This window comes from Pleurodeles waltl, chromosome 2_1, assembly GCF_031143425.1.
Source record: "Pleurodeles waltl isolate 20211129_DDA chromosome 2_1, aPleWal1.hap1.20221129, whole genome shotgun sequence".
NCBI lineage: Eukaryota > Metazoa > Chordata > Amphibia > Caudata > Salamandridae > Pleurodeles > Pleurodeles waltl.
Window position 1 is genome coordinate 538,073,940 of NC_090438.1, and position 21,773 is coordinate 538,095,712.

A 21,773-nucleotide genomic window follows, 5' to 3' on the forward strand; every position below is an offset into this window, starting at 1 on the left:
TTCTCAAAGTCTATTAACAACAGGGCCTGTGAAGGTGTCAAGAGATGCCAGAGCAATGTGAAGTCGCCTGAGGCAGTACCACTGGTTGGCATGTAGCCACCCTGTTTACTCTGGTTTCAAGAGTGGAAGGGTGAGGTTCGCATCCACTGTTCAAGACATCTTTGGTACAGGCAGTGTGTAAGTGGATTTGCACTGTGGCACTTCTGCCCTGAGGATCCCTTTCTTTTCCCTATATCAATGCTAACTGTCAGCAGAAAGATATAGGTGGTTATCATGACCCCGGCGGTAGGTGATAATGTGGCGGTAGTACCACCAACAGACTGGCGGTACGTACCGCCATATTATGACATTGGCGGGTTGGCTGCAGCTAACCCGCCAATTTACCATTCCTACCACCATGGCGGTAGCAGTCGCTGGGCCGGAGATAACTATCTCCAGCCCAGCGGCCGCTATTGTACCGCCGGCGGCATTATGAGCCTGCCTACCACCATGGTTTTCGACCATGGCAGTAGGCCCTAACAGTTACAGGGAATTCCTTTCCTGTCACTGGTAGGAGGCTCACCCACCCCCCACACACTCCCCAGATGACCCCCACCCCTCTCCATCCACGTCCCCCATTCCATTCCCCCACCCCCCCATACACGCACACACTCGCAGACACGCACCACTCATACACACACTCACTCACACTGGCATACACACATTCATTCATGCATGCAGCCAATCGTTCTCGCACACATCCGTACACACATTCACACTGACATGCAGACACACATTCACATTTCCATTTGTACATGCATTCTCACACATGCATACACCCATGCAAACAACACTACACATACAGTCGCATGCACGCACACACTCACACATTCATGCACACAACCCCTCCACACACACACACACAGACAAAACACCCCCACCTCCCTCCCCTGTTGGAAGCCCAACTTACGTGCATCCAGGCTGTCTTCTGGCAGCTAACGAGACGGGGCGCTGCTACCGCCAGCAGCGCCCGCCAGCAGAACACCTCCAGGCCGTATCATGTGTCATGATATGGCTGGCGGCGGTCTACTGGCGTGGCGGTGCCGGTGGTACCAGCGCCACCATAGCACCATCCGCCAGTATGGCCACAGCCTGATTTCCGCCCTTCTTGTGGCAGAAGCCTGGCTCTGGTCATAATCTGGCAGACGCATGTTAGCCGCAGCAACGGTCTTTTGGCAGCTGTCACCGCGGCGGTAGGCAGCCTATACCGCCAATGTCTTAATAAGGGCTATAGTGTTGTCTGCTTCCTGGGAGCCAAAGTGCAATCTAATTTGTTAGTAAAAGGCTGTGTTGAACACCACAATTTGTGTTGCTTCATGAGGACAAGGACTTCTAAAAAAGATGCAATTTGATAAACAGGAGACACAATACGTTATTGGCTGTGTGCTAGAATGAATATAACAACAGAGACCCACAGTCACACTTTCACAAACTACACACTAAAGTGAGACTGCAAACTCATACCTACTGTGAGACAGGGTTGGACTGGCCTATGGGGCGATCAGGCAGTGCTCAATTGACTGGTTTGACAGGTCAATGTGTGGGCCTGTTGTAAGGTCTGCTGGGACGGTTTTTACTGCTGATTCCTCCGATACTAAAATACTTATACATCTGGTCTTTACAAGTTCAAAACTATCCCAATTTGCAAACATGGGCCACTGTTTTAGCTTTCTAATTCACTGATGGGGTCACTTTTATTTTAGTGCCTGAGCCTCTTTTCTGTCCAAACCCGACCCTGACTGTGAATCCCCAATCATGGCTTCTACCTGACACCATAAAACGGACAACGTTTTGTTATGGGTTGATTAGAAATTGACAAACTTGTGTTTCCACTCAAGGCGTGTGTACTGTGATATGCTAATAAGTAACAACCTACGGCATATTTGACACAAACGCAAACTGGAAAGGAATTCTAGTTCCTTGATGAGAACCGGTTCATCCTGAAATACATTCCTCGTGTGCAAGGGCTCCCATTCCCAAACACTCTAGTTAACCTTTTCGACTCACTAATCGTGTGTTAAAACTGAGTCCGCCTGGTGAATGTTCATAATTAGACGTGAGTAGAGATGAGCACAAGTAAAATATAGAATCAAATGTAAACAAAAGTACAGAGGAATACAGTATCTTTAAATAACCTCTACCCTTTAGTCACAAGCAAGAGAAGCCGAAGAGCCATTGCACAAAAGCAGATTCTATTAATATCTGGTGCAGCTGAAGTGCACTGGGATAGATAGACAGGGTACACTTTCCTGGCACAAAGTCCAAAATACATTCAGTCATTCCTTGGGTGGGAAGTAAAGTGAAGAAATAGAGGAAGGAACAGGAAAAGATAGGGAAAGCATGTGTTTTGAGTAAACGATGATTGCTTCTTCTCTTTGTGCTTTGAACTGGCTACCTGTTAAACCGGACGCATGTGGCAGCCTCTGACAAGGAAGGACGGGGTGGCTGCCAGGAAGCCACAGTACCTGTGACATACAGCCGTGCCACTTCCATAGTATTAAGTGGCTCATAATCACGTATGTCTCTTCCATGTCGAGGTCCTTATGTAAGTACTGTTTATATTTCCCTTGCAAGTACCCGTAAACCCAACTCTCACAACCTAGAAAAAGTTTTTCCCTCTTTCCTTCACTCTTTTTTATTCGTCAAACCCTCACCTGATCCCCCCGCCCCCGATCGACAAGGGGAGAACCTTCCTGAGTCCTGTTTTTTCTCAATGAATTGCGGGCCTGCATGAATTTAGGAAGCTCTAAATTGAGGGGCTGCATGGTACCTGCGGCAGAGTGTGCTAGTGCTCAGTACTGCCACCTGTCAGAAACAAGGATGAATTGACAGTGTGTTTTCAGGGTCTTGTGTGGCTGATAGCCAGGGGCTCCAGCAATGTATAAGCTTTACATTCAGAACTGCGCTTAACTGGGTGAAAAGGCCAAAGGCCGTGACCAAGATTCCGGGGCTCCATGGCCGCTGCGTGGGTTGAGTTAAAGCTCCCAGTGATATTTTTGTTTTCATGAATGCACCAGCAGAACTCATGGGCAGATGCTCTGGGTGAAACTGCACTTCGCAAATTAATATCCCATGTCAAAAGTGAAGGCAGAGTGAGTGATGTTGGATCTCTTGTTCTACCAGAGTCTACATCTCGCTAATGAAGCCAGGTACAGTCGGCAGTATAAACTGCTTTGGTCAGGCATGTTGTGAAACAAGCGCCATATGTAGCTGAAAATGGAGCAAAACATGAGAAGACTACAACACCACCCATCAACTTCTAGTTCTTCAGGTATGTGCTTCTTATCCCAAGGGCAGCCATAAATCATTATGGACCAGATGTATCAAAGGTTTTTAACCATTCTGTGTCTATGGGAAAACGTGTTCGTACATATGGCCCTATGTTCTAGCTCCTGCAGTTTGCTCTGTCCAAGACTCAAAGTATTCCCAGTCATGGTTGAGAAACTCACTAAAAAAGGCAAAGTGTTTCTCAACAGTAAGCCGAGAAGGTATTAATGTAATTCTATTTAAAAGCAACTTCTCGTAGTGGCCTCCTGTGCTTTCAAAGCTATTCTAACAAGTGTTTCTCAAGAGGTTCCTAGTGCCACGTGCACACACCTTTACACAACAGCGCAAAGGTGTCTGTGTCGTATCTAGCATATGCTTCCTCCCAGTACACATACTATGCATAGACAAACTTTAAAACGATTCCAACTTTGAATGTGTGCTGTACACTGTAGTACACATACACAGCCGGAAAAGTTTGAAGAAAGAAAAACATTTCTCCTGTTTGATGCCAGCTTTAAAAGGGCATTTTTGGCACATAACCCTGTCTGCTATTGTTAGAAGATAGGGCTTTGCGTTAAACACCATTAGATGATTGCATGAGAACTCCCATGTACCAGCAAGAAATGCCCGCCTTAAAGTATTGCTAAGTGCTGCTTTGTATTACATTAAAACAACTTTTCAGTGCAAAACTTACATTCAAAATTAACATTTTGTGCCAGTTCGCTTTACTTTTGTGAAGCAAACCCAGCGCAAAATGTTAGTCAATCTGTCTCTACGTTTTTATGTATCTGGTTACAGGTATTTGCTGCCAGCAGTATTTGGAGTCTACTACAAGACAGCAGAAAGAAATATGGAGTGAAAACATAAGAGCCATTAAGAAATGCAACATTAAATACCCTTTATCAATGCACTTCTAGAAATACATTCAAAAAGTGATTTTAAACAATGTCACATGTAGAGGTTCCAGAATCATCTGTTCATCGCAGAAGAGTGTGTGAAGTTACATTTAAAAATGTGAATCTTTTTAGATACATCAGCTACTAATGCAAATAAACGCTTAAGCGTTCGGTAACTCGACATTTAGGTGAAAAACTAAGGTTTATGCTTTGGAACAGCATAATTAAAAAAAACATCAAATATGATTTTATATGAGATATGGCTTGAGTAACAATAATGGGCTATATCCAGATTAGGGATAATCAAAGGACAAGTGTTCAAAACCCATACAATAGATTTTCTTGGAAATACCTCCAGAAACAATATTATTGTGAGGTAATACATTGACCCTGCTTCATAGTTCACTCTCCCTTGATTTATAATTATCTGCCATCAGGGTAACATTATTAATGCTGTTAGTAAGAAATGTGGGCATCCTCACAAACAAAACATACATTTCGAGTGAGTTCCATGTTAGTATGCAAAGTAACTTAAGAGTAAATAACATGTTTTAACAGTAAGAAGTGGCTAGTTTGACTAATCACCTAAACAAAATTCCAAAGAGTGGGTGCTAGAACTGAGAACCTACGTGCTCAATATGTATTTTCCTAAATCTCGAATGTTTAGCAGATTGGCAGATGAAGAACAAAGCTCATGACAGGGGGAATATCTCTTGAGTCTATTGGATATGAATTGTGGGGCCCGACATATACTAGCCTTAAAAATAAGACAGCAACTTTGAATTTGGCATGGCGATTCATAGGAGTCAGTGTAAAGAGTTCAAGACAGGGCTGGCATGTGTACCCTGTGGATGATTGAAAATTATAAGGGCTGCTTGATTTTGTAGAATTTATAGCCTGTGCGTTAGAAAGCTAGACAGTCCAAGATAGCTTGACTTTGTATACTCAAGCCTGGAATGTGTGCCATTATGACAGTTTTTAGTGTATCTTGTGTAAAGTATGGGGAAATCTTTTTACCCTTTTTTAATGTGAAGATAAATTTAGAGTTAACCCTCGAACTTGTGGCGTTAAAGAGAGTTTTCCATTATAATACCAAGACTGTTAACTTTAGTTATGGAGACAGGCGTCAAACCCATTTACCAATGCAGTTGGTTCGACGTGTTTATTTTAGTGTCCAACATCACAATTTCAATTTTCTCTGAATTTTGTTTTAGGAGTTACCCATTCACTCCCATATATCATGCATCATGTTCCAAAAATTATTTTATAGATGCGAGGAGGTAGAGGTCTTATGGGGATCCTGATTTCAGTTTGGGCATCAAAGTGAAAAATTGCTCTTCATTGATTGTTGAAAAGGCATGGACAGTAGCAGAGTTCTCCTTAAGGGAATAGACCAACTATGTGGACTGCTGTCTTAATTAGATTTATTTTGCCAATGCAGGTTTTGAGTGTATTACACAAAGTCAAGAAATAATTAAATTAATTTTGGTCAGTGTACATTCTTGTCTCTCGTTGACCTAAACAGTGTAATCGTGATTATATATTATTTGGCAACGCCTTAATTTTTTACGGTTATGAATATAATTGTTGAGAACTCCAAAACGTTGTTTTTTGCATCTTTATATTAAATCATAAAAAATAATTCGAATATTCATGGTAATGTGTAACAAAGACAAGTGATCTTTGTGAGAAGAAGAATTTTTGTTGCATTTCTGTCCCGTTTTCACATATAATTAACTTGTATGTTAAGTAAATTTGACATCATATTGTCGCATTGATGAGAAACAAAAGAATATATGTAATTATGCAAATAAAATAAACTAATTCTTTATTGTTTTATTTTTTATTCTGACAGTCTTAAGGAAGTGATAGTGTTACAAGACATATGTTGGCTGTTGTATATTCAAGTTCTGTATGGAAAATGTATACATTTTAAATTAAAACTTCAATTGTTTTATGTCAATATTGATAATCTACCAGTTACATAATCCTTTAGGGGGTATTGTGTATTAACTGGGTGCACCAATATAGCCTTAGAACCCGCCGTAGCGGGCTCTACTGGCTATTAAAGGCCCGCTCCCGCGTTAAAGGCCAGAGCCAAAGCCGAAATAAAAATATTTTATTTCCCTCCAGCACCCACCTGTACACTGTTACCCTCCCGGCAGGGCCGTTGACTCTAGGACTAACATTCTACCTTTTAACAAAGAATCCTTTCAGGGAAAGCTTAATTGTCAACAAAATATCTTTGTATTTTGTAGTGCACAATTATAAAAGGCATTAGGACGAGCAATTTCTTCCATAAGAGAGGAAGAGGTGGACATCAGAGCAGACAGGGCAACTCTGAAAATTCTCTTGAAACCTATCAAAGTTCTAACTTAAAATGAAAAAGACAGCAAATAAGAGCTTTCTAAGAATATCAGAGTAGTCCACACATCAAGAACATTTATTGGCCCACCACGTACCTTCCAGAAGTATGTGCATTTTCACAATGAATATTTGGATGGCTAACTTTGGCACAAAGGCTGTGCTGGCTAAAATTCAGAGCCATTGCAGTCACCAGTAGCTGGATGTATAGAAAAGAAGGAAAGGAAGACCTGTATAATGACAATACACTGGAAACTTCATAACCCATAATGACTTTACTCCTCCATAAAGAAGAAGGTGATAAGTATTTCCTTAGGCGGCCATCTCCAACTGCGGGAGATGGAAAAGGCAGTTGGTTCTGGCGAAACTGTATTGTCATTGTTTTATTGTAATTTGTTTGATGAGTGTGATTATAAGAGTGCATGCTTATTATGTAGCAACTTAATTTGTTTTACGGTTTTACTTTGCATAACTATGTTGTTAGACAAAAGTTCCTTATGCTTTGTATTTGGCTTTTTTCACACTAAATACATAAATACTTTTTCAGTTTGAAGGAACTACGCAGAACAGTGACCAAGAGGGTGCAAAGATCTTTGTGAATGAAGGTGTGTTAGCAATGTCAGGAATCTAGCAACATGTATACAGTGAACATGGAACCTACTCTGCTGCTATCCTACTCTCAAAGACAGGTTAAAACTTTAATAAAAGCCAACATGTCTCTGTAATGAAGAAAAAAGAATTATGACTCCACAATTCATACCCAGGATGTACACAGGTTAGAGTGCAGGTGCAGAACTGTCTCAGCCATTTCATGTGGATTTTCTCATATAGGTCATGCATGACATAGGGAAAGATGTATTGTATTTTCATTTCATTAAATAGAGCTTAGAACACCAGGAAGCACGCTGCTCTAGAATCCAGGTTTAGTGGTTAATTCAGTGGTAATTGTTTATTGTTGGTTATTGGGATTAGACTTGTGCACTCAAGGAGACTAATCCATGCATTTGCTCCACTTTCTTCATGGTAGATTAAACTGACTGGGTTAAATGTGATCATTAGTAGAGGCTACGTAAGTGAGATACAAATGGCTAGTAGGTTTAACAGACAGGCTAGAGAAGATTAGGTATTGTTATATTGCATGAATGTGGTTGCAAAGAAGGAGATGTTATAATCGAAAATGACAAGTATGGAAGTGGGACACTGGTGTGTGTCATAACAAGTGCTGAAGAGAGTGGAATCACTCCTCGGTGTCCCTTGTTTAGCATGGCCCATAATAGAGGGTGAAGATACTCCTTCTGGACAGTGTAAGTACACTGCTTGCATTGCTGGAGGGTCAAGACCTTGATACTAGAGAGAGGACGATGGAGGAAATGCTCTCTTCAGAAATTCTGGGATGACTTTGACAGCAGGAGCTGGCCCTTCCTTAGCACTTTCATTTGGTGGATGGCTGGGTGAGCGATGGGACTACAATTTCCATTGTTCAAGCTGAGGAGGGTCTGTCCTTGATTGCTGTTTCAGCAAGGCTGATTGTGCCCATGTTGTGGACATTCCTGCTCATATCCAGCTCATTGCTACCTGCTTTGAGGAGCATCACTTTACACAAAGGCAGTGTCTAAAGAACAGACTCAGAAGGAACCTTGAAAGAGAACAAAACTAAAGTAATCAAGGAAAAGTATAATCAAAACGTTAACCAAATGTAAAATAGTTCAAAAGCCCAACCTTACTTTCTAATATTAACAGGGCTACAATAATGCTGCTTACAAAGTGTGTCTGACTGACGTCAACTGCCACTGCAAGGCAGAATAATGTTTATCTTTGATAAATGAAGCTTTAACAGTGCTGGCTGAAAATATGTATTTAGCATTGTAGAACTATTTGGGCACAAAAAATACGATGACTGGGAAGCATGTACGTGATAACTATCTGGACACAGTACATACACTGCTTACCAGGAAATGTATCTATCAATGTCAAACTACCGGGAACGGTAAACACAGAAAACACAAGGGAATATTTGCATGCAAGTGTACAACTATATAGAGCAGTTTATGGAAGCTTAGCAGGAAACTCTGTGTGTCAATGTAAAACCATCTTGTATGTAAAACTATGTAAGTGCAGTAAATGCGGGTGATAGGCAACATTATATAGAGCCCTTAAACGAAAAGACTAAAGAGCATTGAGGAACTGTCTTATTGCTAAATATACAGCACTAACAGGCTATAACATAACATAATAGCAAACTGGTTGCTGCAGAAGCTCTGCAGTGAGCAGGTCAGGCTGGATGGTCTTCACATCTGAATTTCCCCTGGGCTATCTCAACACAGCACCGAAGTGTAAGATGGTGGTGGCTTACCTCAGAGCTCCAGTCTGGCTCCTTCTTGTATTTCCCAGCAAAGGATGTCATCAATAAAACGTGGATGCAGCCTTTAAGGTGTATCATGTGCAAAACATTTCACTATGGGCAAGTACATATTATGCATACATTTTCAAGGGCCCCTTCAAGAAATTCCAGCCTGCACAGCAATTCAAGAGGCAGCACATTCTTCAGACCTCCTGACCACAATGAAATAATAATTGGAAATATTTTCAGATGTGGCTTTTAACCCTATCAAAGTGTCACTTAACTCCACTAGAGTGTCTTTTGAATTTATCGAAGAGAAGACCTTTGTTAAAATTGGGTCTTTAGTTGGCAGAGGTATGACCCTGTCCAAGTAGGGAGCACAATCCTACTCAGGGTAACTCAGTTACACTCCCTAAGTTAACCTGTGCTCACCCCCTGGTAGACTAGTACAGAGCAGTCAGGCTTAACTTAAGAGGCAATATGTAAAGTATTTGAGCAAAACTTAATTACAGTGAAAGACACCAGAGAATATTTATCTGAATAAAACAAGACCAAAATGACAAAAATTAAATCAGTAGAAGTTGAGATAATAATTTTTAAAGATTAAATGTGAAATAGTGCTTAGAAGTCACTAGCAGTCAAAAGGTTACTTGAGGTCATGAGGGACCATTGCAAATCCAAAATCTAGGCCGATAGTGGTGGAGGGTAGGCTGGATACAGGACCCAGACAGGTCCCGCTGAAACAGTACCTTACATGGAGCCTTTGTGACATTGAGAGTCCACTGCGTCACCGTCAAGCAGCGCAAAGGAGGTCCTGCATCGTTGTCAAACTCCATTGACTTGAAGGGAAATGTGTTGGCATTGAGCTGCGCCGAGCGTCATCATCGAGGCGAGTAGATCATAAATATGATGTCCATCTGCGTCAAGTTGCTCTGGGCGTCGTGGTAATGTTGTCGAGCAACCGCTGCGTCAATGTTGAAGGGAAGATGAGTTGGTTCCAATTGGCACAAAGTCCCAGATGCATCGAAGTCAAGAGGGAAAAGTCTTCAGAAACCCACTTCTGGGGCCCAGGACTGGGGTGGCACCTCAGGCAAGGGTAGCACTCACTGATGGAAGAGTCCAGCGACACCGGGAGTGTTGCAGCAGTCTTTGATGTCTCCGACACTGCGGGAAAACAGGGGGCAAGACAACAAGCCCTTGGAGAATCTTGGGTTCAAGGAAGTAGATAACAAGTCTAGTACTTTTCACTGCAGGTAAGAAGCAACAGGCAGCAGGACAATACAGCAAAGCAAGCAGCAAAGTGGAAGTCCCTCCTTCAGCACAGCACACAGCAAGCAGTAGGCCAAAACAGTAATGTAGTTGCAGAGTGGCAGTTCCTCCTTGCAACACAGAAGTCCTTCTTACTGGCAGAATGTCCTAGTTTCCAGTAGAATTCTGATTTGGGGGGCTTAGACTCAGTACTTATACCCAAATGTGCCTCTAAAGCTGGGAAGACTTAAAAGAGGCCTTCAAAATCACAAGATCACACACAAGGCCCTTCCTTCCCTGGCTCCAGATACTCTACAGGGGAGTATGCAGCCCTTTGTGTAAAGAGAGGCACAGCCCTATTCAGGTATGAGTGTCAGCTCCTCCCATCCGTCTAGCTCAGGAAGACCCAGCAGCCGGGTGATGTGTCATCATGATGCCAATGTCACAGCTCAGCTCCCTTTGTGTGTGACTTTCTACAGTAGAGGGAATGCACAAAGCCCAGCTTTCATCCACCCCAAACGTGTATTCAGAGACAGGCATGGACACAGAATGGCTAAAGTAGGAAAATGTCAACTTTCTAAAAGTGGCATTTTCAAACTTACAATTTAAAATCCAACTTCCCCAAAAAGTTGTGATTTTGAAATGTGAGTCCACATTATACTCAAATGTGCCTCTAAAGCTGGGAAGACTTAAAAGAGGCCTTCAAAATCACAAGATCACACACAAGGCCCTTCCTTCCCTGGCTCCAGATACTCTACAGGGGAGTATGCAGCCCTTTGTGTAAAGAGAGGCACAGCCCTATTCAGGTATGAGTGTCAGCTCCTCCCATCCGTCTAGCTCAGGAAGACCCAGCAGCCGGGTGATGTGTCATCATGATGCCAATGTCACAGCTCAGCTCCCTTTGTGTGTGACTTTCTAGAGGGAATGCACCAAGCCCAGCTTTCATCCACCACAAACGTGTATTCAGAGACAGGCATGGACACAGAATGGCTAAAGTAGGAAAATGTCAACTTTCTAAAAGTGGCATTTTCAAACTTACAATTTAAAATCCAACTTCCCCAAAAAGTTGTGATTTTGAAATGTGAGTCCAGAGACACCAAACTCCAAATTTCTATCTTTTCCAGATTGGGAGATACACTTAAAGGTTGCTTGAAGGTAATCCCAGTGTTAATCATTGGGAAAGACAGGCCTTGCAGTAGTGAAAAACAAATGCAATAGTTTTTCACTACCTGGACATGTTACACTTAAAAGTACATGTCCAGCTTTTTTGCATATACTGCAGCCTGCCCTTGGGGCTGACCAGGGCCTACCTTGAAGGTGACTTATATGCAATAAAAAGAAAGGATTTGGCCTGGCAAGTGAGTGCACACAGGCTCTGTAGTGGCAGACCTGAGACATATGTACAGGGCTTCTGTAGTGGATGGCACAATCAGTGTTGCAGGCCCACTAGTAGCTTTTAATATACAGGTCATAAGCAAATATAGTGCACTTTGATAGGAACTTACAAGTAAAATAAATATGTCCATTGTGGATAAGCTAATGTTAACAAGTTTAGAGGACAGAGCACCTGCACTTTAGCATGGTTAGCAGTGGTAAGGTGCCCAGAGTCTTAAAGCCAACAAAAACTAATTCAGCAAAAAGTGGAGAGAAAAGGCAAAAAGTCTCAGGATGACCCTGCAGAAAGGGCCAGGTCCAACAACCTTGAACAGTGATAACCAGTCACAGCAAAACAAAATGTCTGGATAAGGGATTTGATGGTTGTTGTCAGTCACCCATGTCTTTCTGCACACATCATTGTCAGGAGAATAGCTATGTGGGAAGAAGTTAGATGAACTATTTATGAATGCATTCGGAATCTGTAAGCATGGCCATACTTTTCATGGCTGAGTGAATTTGGGTTCTTGAAATTTTCAATGCCTCGCTTCCATGGTTTATGTGCTTCCATGCAATTATTTATATGTTCTGATTTAACCATTCTTTTAGTTTCTTGAGGCGCAAGATCCAAGTCGTCCTCACTGTTGACGGCACAGAGTCAGATCTTCCAGAAGGTGACTGGATCATGTTTTTTCAAGATCTTGTGTTTTCAATACATCTGGTTCTGCTCAATCATTGTTGCCTGTTGGGTCAAATAATGTAGAGGTTTCACCTCTCCACCAAATTCTGAACACCTATGACAAGGAGGGCAGAGGAGAGATTTTCTTTGGAGAGTAGAATTCAAGAATTATTACTGTAATGAGCTAGGATTTCCATCTCCCAACAGATGAGCTGTGGGTTCCTAATATATTTTTAAGTAGAAAACATGTAAGGACCTTCACAGTGTGCTTGACCCAAATTAATGAAAACTAGCATAGTTCATTTAAAAATGGAGACTGTCTCGGTGTTCAGCTCATATAGCTTAGCGACTTTCGCTTATCCATTGGTCTGCAGGATGCCTAGAATCAAGTTCCAGTCTTCAAAGACGGGCTGTTCATGTTGAACGTTTGGCCTCAAGCCACCAACCTGTGTGTTGATGAAAGTAATTACACTAGGGGACCCTGGCATTTGAATATATTTTCAAGGTGATTGTGCACCTCGATAATTTGCTGAACCATGCTCTCTGGGTCTGTCAGTCACATCATGACACTCAATGGGTGCAGAATGCACTGATCATCATGAAAACATTGTAGTTGTGTACAGAGAGTGGACTTCACAGAAGCTGCAGTCAAGATTGATGTAGGGCAGCATGGTAGCCACTGGCAGGTTTCCTTATGTTGCATGATGTTTTGAACATTTGTTGAAAGAACTGTTACATTTTTGCTAAATGTACAGGGTCACGTGGCAGTAGAGCTGTTTACGTACCATGGATATTGGTTTATATAAACACGTTGATAGACACATGTTGTCAAGTGTTAGGATTTGTACACAGTTGGGTCGATATCTGCACATCTTTGAGTGGAGATGGATGTGTGACTTTATTTCAATTCTCACACAATATTACCATGGAGAAAAGAGTGGATTGCTACTATACTGTAGACAGGCTGCAAGGTGCAGATATTGGTAGAGGAAGTGTTGATCTGTACATGTAGCCCAGTGGTCAAAGTATAATTAAGAGGCGTGGATGTTCACATTATAGACTTTAGCGTTCCCGGCATCTAACAGTCTGCAGGGGCCTAATTCCATCTCTGGAATTCCGGTCTGTAGTCTACATCAGACAACTATAAAATTACTCTACACCAGTCCTGTTCCTCTGACAGTCCTCTGGTAAAGACAGTCTTCCCTGAGCCTTTAACAGATCCTAAGACAGAAAAACATGGCAGATGGACACTGAAAATATATGCAATTTATCTCAGAAATGAACTTACCAACAAACTCCAACTTGAGGCTATCTACCTGAGCTGTGGGAAAGATCTGGAGCCCAAATTTTTAAGGACAACATTAAATAACAAATTTTCATCACAGGAGAATGTGAAGAAATAGTGCAGATGGTTAGAGAGACCAATTTGAGCCTCTCTACCGCTAGCTCACACTGCACTTCAACTAACTGGTCCCTATTCACAGCACTAACCCCACAGATATTGAGAATCAATTAGGGTGACCAGTCGCTTTGGATCTTCTGGGACAGTTCTGGTTTTTCTTCATGTGTTCTGGCAGATTTCACTAAGTTCAGCACATGTCCAGTATGTTTTTTAGAGAGGGTCAACTGAACAAAGAGGGATACAAGCTTTCACGTGCTCCAATGCAGGATTAGATACCAGTCTTTTCAGGAATCACTTTAATTAGCACAGATAATACTCTGTGTAGAAGATGCTTTTAATTTATTTTCCTTAGCACCCTGTTGTCTTATTTCTATGTTAGTGAGTGCTGTCTTGTAAGTCACTCAGTGCCCCTCTGTTAATGTGAAATTGTGTCGTTTTAAAAAACAGGTCATCCTAGAATTGATCTCCTCAAACATTCATCAAATAGTCAATCAATCAGTGATTTGTATAGCGCAGCTTATTAACGATGGGGTCTCAACGGGCTGCCAAGGAGGGCAGAGGAGAGATTTTCTTTGGAGAGTAGAATTCAAGAATTATTACTGTAATGAGTTAGGATTCCCATCTCCCAACTGATGAGCTGTGGGTTCTAAATATATTTTTAAGTAGAAAACATGTAAGGACCTTCACAGTGTGCTCGACCCAAATTGATGAAAACTAGCATAGTTCATTTAAAAATGGAGACTGTCTCGGTGTTCAGCTCATATAGCTTAGCGACTTTCGCTTATCCATTGGTCTGCAGGATGCCTAGAATCAAGTTCCAGTCTTCAAAGACGGGCTGTTCATGTTGAACGTTTGGCCTCAAGCCACCAACCTGTGTGTTGATGAAAGTAATTACACTAGGGGACCCTTGCATTTGAATATATTTTCAAGGTGATTGTTCACCTCGATAATTTGCTGAACCATGCTCTCTGGGTCTGTCAGTCACATCATGACACTCAATGGGTGCAGAATGCACTGCTCATCATGAAAACATTGTAGTTGTGTACAGAGAGTGGACTTCACAGAAGCTGCAGTCAAGATTGATGTAGGTCAGCATGGTAGCCACTGGCAGGATTCCTTATGTTGCATGATGTTTTGAACATTTGTTGACAGAACTGTTACATTTTTGCTAAATGTACAGGGTCACGTGGCAGTAGAGCTGTTTACGTACCATGGATATTGGTTTATATAAACACGTTGATAGACACATGTTGTCAAGCGTTAGGATTTGTACACAGTTGGGTTGATATCTGCACATCTTTGAGTGGAGATGGATGTGTGACTTTATTTCAATTCTCACACAATATTACCATGGAGAAAAGAGTGGATTGCTACTATACTGTAGACAGGCTGCAAGATGCAGATATTTGGGAGAGGAAGTGTTGATCTCTACATGTAGCCCAGTGGTCAAAGTATAATTAAGAGGCATGGATGTTCACATTATAGGCTTTAGCGTTCCCGGCATCTAACAGTCTGCAGGGGCCTAATTCCATCTCTGGAATTCCGGTCTGTAGTCTACATCAGACAACTATAAAATTACTCTACACCAGTCCTGTCCCTCTGACAGTCCTCTGGTAAAGACAGTCTTCCCTGAGCCTTTAACAGATCCTAAGACAGAAAAACATGGCAGATGGACACTGAAAATATATGCAATTTATCTCAGAAATGAACTTACCCACAAACTCCAACTTGAGGCTATCTACCTGAGCTGTGGGAAAGATCTGGAGCCCAAACTTTTAAGGACAACATTAAATAAAAAATGTCCATCACAAGAGAATGTGAAGCAATAGTGCAGATGGTTAGAGAGACCAATTTGAGCCTCTCTACCGCTAGCTCACACTGCACTTCAACTAACTGGTCCCTATTCACAGCACTAACCCCACAGATATTGAGAATCAATTAGGGTGACCAGTCGCTTTGGATCTGCTGGGACAGTTCTGGTTTTTCTTCATGTGTTCTGGCAGATTTCACTAAGTTCAGCACATGTCCAGTATGTTTTTTAGAGAGGGTCAACTGAACAAAGAGGGATACAAGCTTTCACGTGCTCCAATGCAGGATTAGATACCAGTCTTTTCAGGAATCACTTTAATTAGCACATATAATACTCTGTGTAGAAGATGCTTTTAATGTATTTTCCTTAGCACCCTGTTGTCTTATTTCAATGTTAATGAGTGCTGTCTTGTAAGTCACTCAGTGCCCCTCTGTTAATGTGAAATTGTGTCGTTTTAAAAAACAGGTCATCATAGAATTGATCTCCTCAAACATTCATCAAATAGTCAATCAATCAGTGATTTGTATAGCGCAGTTTATTACCGATGGGGTCTCAACGGGCTGCCATAAGGGTGCAGGTCAGTCAAAGAGCCAGGTCTTGAGGTCCTTCTTGAACTGATTCAGCAAGGGGGCCTTCATGAGATGGGTGGGTAGTATGCACCAGGTCTGTGCTGCGAGGCAGGAGAAGGATCTGCCCCCCACTGTGCTCTTCCTTATTCTAATGGTGGAGGCGAGGGAAAGTTGGGAAGATCGGAGTTGTCTGGCAGGGGTGTAAAAAGAAAGGTGGTGGTTGAGGTAGGCCGGTTCGATATTCTGCAAGGCCTTGTAGGCATGTGTCAGGAGCTTGAAGGTGATGCATTTGTTGATCAGGAGCCAGTGCAGGTCTCTAAGGTGGGTGGAGATGTAGCTGCGGAGGAGGATTTCTAGGATGAGTCTGGTTGCTGCGTTCTGAATTCCCTAGAGTCTTGCTTGGAGTTTCTTAGTGATTCCACTGTATAGAGCGTTGCCGTAGCTGAGTCTGCTGCTGACACTGTCCTTCTTCCCTCGGTGGGGATCCGCTTGAAGATCTTCTGGAGGAGGTGGAGAGTGTGGAAGCATGACAATGAGACGCCGTTGACTTGGCACGTCATGGACAGCATGGAGTCCAGAATGAAGCCCATTTTCTTTCGCGCCATCTGCAGGTGCGTTTAGAATCTTGGCTGTCAGTTGTGAACCAGCTGGGTTTCTTGCAGTGCTGGTTTCCGGCAGGTTTTCTTAGGGAGGCTATGGTGTTTGGCAGTCGGTGATCCAGCGGTGGAGGTTGCGAGCTGAGTCATTTGCAGGGAGTGGCTGAGTGCTTCGGTGAGCTGGGATTCGGTGGCCTTGCTCCAGTTCCTACAGGGGGGGTGGGGGACATGGTGGTGTATGGTGGTCTTAGAGAATGTGAAGTGGATGCAGTGGTGGTCGGTCCAGAGGAGTTCGGAGGTGTGGGAGAGGGAGCTGTTGTTTCCTGCTGAGAAGATGGGGTTAAGGGTGTGTCCTGCTGAGTGAGTGGGGAGGTTGACCAATTGCTAGAGTCCAAGGGTTGCAAGGTTGTCCAGGAGGGATGTGGTGTTAGGGTTGGTGCAGTTTTCGAGGTGAAAGCTGCGGTCACCGAGGAGGATGTAGTTGGTAGAGGCGAGGGCGTGGGAAGGCGTTGAGGTTGGCAATGGCTTTGCTGAACTGGGGACGGGGTCAAGGAGGTCTGTAGATGAGGGTGCTGTGGAGAGAGATGTTAGGGTCATTCTGGATTTGGAAGTGTAGGTGTTCAGTGGCAGTTGTCTGGGTCTGGGCCTCTGTGATTGTCACAAGGCGGAATGTGTTCCTATAGATAACGGCGATGACTCCTCTTGGTCGGTTGACGCTGTCCTTGTGGATGATTTTGTGGCTGTCTGGGATGGCAGTGACGATGTCCGGGGCTGAGGTTGGGGTTATCCACATCTCCGTCAGGAAAGCAACATCAGGGGTTATTGAGTCAAGCAGGTCCCATACTTCTACTGCATGTTTGACAAAGGAGCAGGTGTTGAGAAGTATTCATCTGAGGTGTCCGGCTGGGCTCGGGGTGGGGAGTTGTGGAGTGTGAAGGCAGGTGAAGGCACAGTTGCAGCAGAAGAAAGGGCCTTGCATGTTCTTCAAGAGGCATGGTGGCATGCAGCTGAGCCTCTTGTGTTGAGGGCATGCAGGGTGCTGGCATTGTACCGATGGATGGTGCGGGGACTAGTCAGTGGTGCTGGGCGCAGTCCAGGCACAGATGGGTGCAGACTGGCTTGCCAGCAGCATGCCTGATGAGGGGCCACTCAGCGGCCACGATTAACAAGGGGAGGGAGGTGAGAGGGGTCAGTCAGCTGGGCAGCGGGAAAGGGGAAGCGCGTCGCAAGGAGGGATGCACGGCCACAAAGGCAGCAGCACCAGGGAACAGGCATGGGAAATGAGCAGAATATGAAAAAAGAGACAAAAGAGAGGAGAAGAGTGAAAAAGGCTGATAAAACAGAGAGGAAGAAAGGCAGCAGAGACAAACAGAGGCCACCGCTAGGCCACTAGGGATGAGGCGCAGGCGGGTGCCTGCAGCTGGAGGAGGGCCTCGAACTAGGATCCAGGCAGGCTCACACTAGCAGGGCAGGAGCAACAGGTGGTGCTGTGCGGGGAGCAATACAAATGCTGACCAAGGTCAGTGTCAGTCGACCCTTTCACCGCACAGCAGCTGCCATTAAAAAGGGGAGGGAGGTGGGAGGAATCAGTCAGCTGGGCCGTGGGAGGGTGGGAAGTGCATCGCAAGGAGCGGGCGGGGTCACAGGGGCAGCAGGGAACAGGCGCAGGAAACAAGCAGAATAATGAAAAAAGATACAAAAGTGAGAAGGGTAAAAAAAAGGCAAAAAAGAGAGGCAGAAAGGCAGCACGAGACAGACAGAAGGCCACTACTATGCAACCAAGGATGAGGCGCAGATGGGTGCCGGCAGGTGTAGGAGGGCCTCAAACTAGGGGCTAGGCAGGCTCACACTAGCAGGGAAGCAGCAGCAGCAACAAGTGGTGCTGCGCGGGGTGAGTGGCACAAACGCTGACCAATATTTGGGTTTATCTATACCAAGATTTGAGAACTTCTCAATGAAAGGCAGCACATTATCTAGCACAACATGTTACAGGCAAGAAACACCACAAGGGCATCAAAGAAGCCAGGCATCATAATCATGTTGCAAAAAATTCAAAATAAAGGCACCTCCATTGTCGTCCTTCCCAAAACCATCAAGCATTTACTCCTGTCCACAGTGCCTGTTCACACCCCCTTTGGTGAGTTTTGTGTAGCCGCCTGTAGGTTTGAGTGCCTTTCAGCCATCCCATCTGGACTACTTATAACACAAAACATCCAAGTAGACTCCTACCTCTAGTTTAATGTAAACCCTGGACATGGAACACAGAAACTGCAGAATGAATTATAACTAAGGCTCCCGGTTTTCCGTTTAAACATCAATACAGACGGAAATCTATTTTTCCTTTGTCTGTATTTATTTATAAATAAATATAAATGGTAAAATACTGCTGTATTGTTGTCACTAAGCGGAGAGGTGAGCGATCCTTCTCTCCTGATTCACACACCTCTCCGCTTACAGTGACAGTACAAAAGACCATTCGCCCACCATTGCCCCACACTATTGAAGCAATGAAATTCTGAGTTTCAAGGAGGTGCAGAGAAGGGTGAGCTTCAATGTCTGCAAAGTATCTTGTGCTTGTACTACAAAGTTTTAATTTGGAATATATTTAAATATATATAAACCAATAACAACTGTGTGCAAGTTTGCGTTGTCTATTTAAATAAATGTGAAAATATACTAACTGCAGCGTCTTCTTTTTGCTTCCGACAAAAATAAATATGGATAAATACAGATAAAATGAGAAAAAAATAATTATGGATAAATACAGACGGAAACATTAAAAAAATAAATACCATGAAACTAGGAGCCCTACTTATAACTAAAAGCTAGTTACAATTATATTTTGCGTTGGATCTCTCACACTGGTTGGTTTATCACACTGCTAGGCCATGCGCCACAAAACGACTTAAGAGCACCTTTCTCGTAACTCACACATGACACTAAGCGCTTCCCACACACGAGCACTCCCCCACGGTGTATCATAACTACATGTCCGAAAAAAGCACGTCTGCATCCCACAGCGGGGTGTGAAGCGCTATATAATGTTAAAAATAAATACAGTGACAACTAAATCCGCGCGAGATGTCCGGTGAGCGCCTGCTCAGCTCAGCTTGAGTGAGGTCCACTTCATTAAAGAAAACAACATTACCTTTTGATTTAAAGCAGGAGAGGAAAATTGATATCCATCTAATGGCTTAACGGCACAAGGTGAAATTAGAAAACCTGGATGTTTTTGGCAACGCTGCTTGTCGAAACTGAGTGACTCTAGGCAAATATTTTATTTCACCGTGTTTCCATTTGCCTAATTGCTTTTGAGAGCACTCAGAAATACGTGAGTTCAGGGTTCGTACTTCACAAGCACTTCTCTTGTGCCTGTTTTATAAAGAATAGCATGTTGCTCCATGTAAATGTTCATACCACACATGGTGCACAGTACAACGCACTTGCCTCTTAATTCCCTGTTGGAGTTGTCATGACGGGGGACTGGGTCGTAATGATTATTTTTAAGTCCAAATTTTAAAACTTTCACCTTCAATAAATGCATCTCAATTAAGTGATATCTGGTGTACGAAGCTAAAGTGCTTCGGCATGTAAAATAAAAATAGTTTTTAGTTTTGAAGAATCTTTATCATATGTTTGTATAGTGTTTCTTACACATTTTACATCCCTAATAGTTTTCAAGCCTCACTTCTTTCTCGGGCTCTTATAGCCCAGCCAGCTATGGCTCTGAGTCAGCTCTCAATGGTAATTTGTTGACAAACCACCTGTAGTGACAGCCCATAGGGGCGGACGGGTCCTGCATAGAGAAAAAACACCAACAGCCGATAATATGTACACCTCTGTGTTGGGGCAGAGCAGGATCGGACTGGCCGTAGCGGGTATCGAACGTTTCCCCGGGAGGTTGGAAGGGTGGGGACCGGTTTTGCACCAGTGGGGACCGGTTTTGCAGCGTTGCTGCAATATCGCCCCCCAGTAACAAAAACAGCAATTTTTCGCTCTTGCACCCCCAGCTCCCAACACTACCCTAAACGCACCCCTCCCCTAAACGCACCCCTCCATCTCCCCCACACGGGCTGGTCGGACAAGGTTGTCAGGGCTGCTCTGTGTTTCCAGTCCGGCCCTGAAAGCAGGGGCTAGAGTAGGCGCTAGGTGACAGTAGCAACTACCAGGATTTAAAGCATCTGCATTGTTACATATGGGGGCGTGATGGGGGAGCAATCTCCTCAGGGCTGCTATGTTTCTAATTAGAACAGCAGACGTCCTGCTAGATGAAGGAAGGTACAGCTGTACAGGTGAAGAACCAAACCTCGGAAACAGACGGGCTATGAGGAAGAAAGGAGGATGCAAGCGCTTCCTGTTTGCAAGAGGTGGCTGCTGGGCACTCACACAGAGCGCTCGCCGGACACCTGGAAGTGACACCCCCGCACTGGCTCCCAGTCAACGCCCGTCCCATAATAAAACTGCTAATCTACAACTCATATCGGCACAGCAGCGCAAATGGGGAGCCTACGATGTATCACTGACAAACATGAAGGGGCAGAGACTTACTGTTTGTATATTGCTGCTCTCTGTCCAGGCTGTCCGCGAAGATCTTTCACTCGGAGCTGCGAGTTATTTAACGTCCCGGCTACTCCTGGTTATTTAACACACCAAGGCAGAGGCGCGCCCCACTCTCGAGAACACGCTCAGTCTCTAGACGCGCGCTCCCGCCAGAAGGGCGCGCCAGCGCCTTGGGAAGCTACCGGCACTCTCCATTGATGAGCAGCCGAAGCCGCACTGCTATACGTACTTAAAGCTCCTTGGCAATGGCAACATGCCAGTACCAAGTGTTAGGTGAGTAGTGAAACAGGAAAATCATTGATCTGGATAGCAGCTTGACCTCTGTACAGCACCTCTTACCATCTAGGTGAATGCCGTTTTCACTGCCAAAGGAGCAACATTTAATTAGGGATTTAGGGGCTTATTTACAAGCCCCCTTTTCTCAGGTCGGCGCAGCAAAAGACGCCTGCGCCACCGAGAAAGGACAGGAATGCGCCGTAGCCACAAGATAAGGCGCATTTCTGTTCTCGCCCCCTGCCCTGGCGCTAAAATTAGCTGCCTAGCGCCAAAGCTAACGGCAAAAATCCATCAATGATTGTTTATGTGCAGGATGATGTCCCTTCCTGCACACAATCATTAATGGCGTTCT

The 21,773-nt window shown here is 44.0% G+C and overlaps 1 protein-coding gene across 1 annotated transcript in view; it reads right to left on the reverse strand.

The window, feature by feature from the left end:
- The window catches only part of LOC138265988 (biliverdin reductase A-like), a 140,662-nt gene extending 119,396 nt beyond the window's left edge, over positions 1-21,266 (reverse strand). The window contains exon 1 of the mRNA XM_069214241.1: positions 21,134-21,266. The gene's annotated coding sequence lies outside the window, so the exon portion shown is untranslated. The remainder of the gene's footprint in view (positions 1-21,133) is intronic.
- Between the last annotated feature and the right edge of the window lie 507 nt (positions 21,267-21,773).